Genomic DNA, 1099 nt, shown 5'->3' with positions numbered 1-1099 from the left:
CACGTCTACTCGCCCAGGGAGAGCACGTCTACTCGCCCAGGGAGAGCACGTCTACTCGCCCAGGGAGAGCACGTCTACTCGCCCAGGGAGAGCACGTCTACTCGCCCAGGGAGAGCACGTCTACTCGCCCAGGGAGAGCACGTCTACTCGCCCAGGGAGAGCACGTCTGCTCGCCCAGGGAGAGCACGTCTACTCGCCCAGGGAGAGCACGTCTACTCGCCGAGGGAGAGCACGTCTACTCGCCGAGGGAGAGCACGTCTACTCGCCGAGGGAGAGCACGTCTACCTCCCGCCTGAGGGAGAGCACGGGGCGGGGGGACAAAGACAGGCGGCAGCAGCTTCGGTGAACGTCACCCGGGAGGCGACCGGGGCTGTCCCGGGGCAGTCCCGGGAAGCCGGCGTCCGGCACAGGGAACCGTCAGCTGCCGGACCGGGGCGAATCCCCGCGGCCACGGCAGGGGTGGGGGCTCGAAGACAGCCGGCAGCCGCTTCGGTGAACGTCACCCGGGAGGAGACTGGGGCCCTCCCGGGACCGTCCCGGGAAGACGACGTTCGGCACGAGATCCCGGCCGCGGCCGGACCGGCTCGAAGCCTCGCGGTCCCGGCAGCAGCCGGAGCCGCTCGCCGCCTCGGGCTCCCGGCCCCCTACAGATCCGGCGACTCGTTCGCGGGCGGCGGGGGGAGGCAGTGGAGGGGGTGCGGGGAGAAGCGGCAGCGGAGGCGGAGGGGGGGGGGGCTCGAAGACAGCCGGCAGCCGCTTCGGTGAACGTCACCCAGGAGGCGATCGGGGCCGTCTCGGGGCCGTCCCGGGATGCCGGCTTCCGGCACGGGGGTCCCGGCCGCGGCCGGACCGGCTCGTATCCCCGCGGCTCCGGCAGGGGGGGGGGGGGGCTCGAAGACAGCCGGCAGTCGCCTCGGTGAACGTCACCCGGCCGGCGACCGCGGCCGTTCCGGGGCCGTCCCGGGAAGCCTGCGACAGGCACGGGGTCCCAGCCGCGGCCGGACCGACTCGAAGCCCCGCGGCCCCGGCACGGGGGAGGCCCAAAGACTGGCGGCAGCCGCTTCGCTGAACGTCACCCGGCCGGCGACCGGGGCCGTCC

The sequence above is a fragment of the Melanerpes formicivorus genome, unplaced genomic scaffold (assembly GCF_026170545.1).
Source record: "Melanerpes formicivorus ecotype bairdi unplaced genomic scaffold, bMelFor1.0.p_v2 SCAF_1199, whole genome shotgun sequence".
Lineage (NCBI taxonomy): Eukaryota > Metazoa > Chordata > Aves > Piciformes > Picidae > Melanerpes > Melanerpes formicivorus.
Note: the sequence above shows the minus strand (reverse complement) of the source record.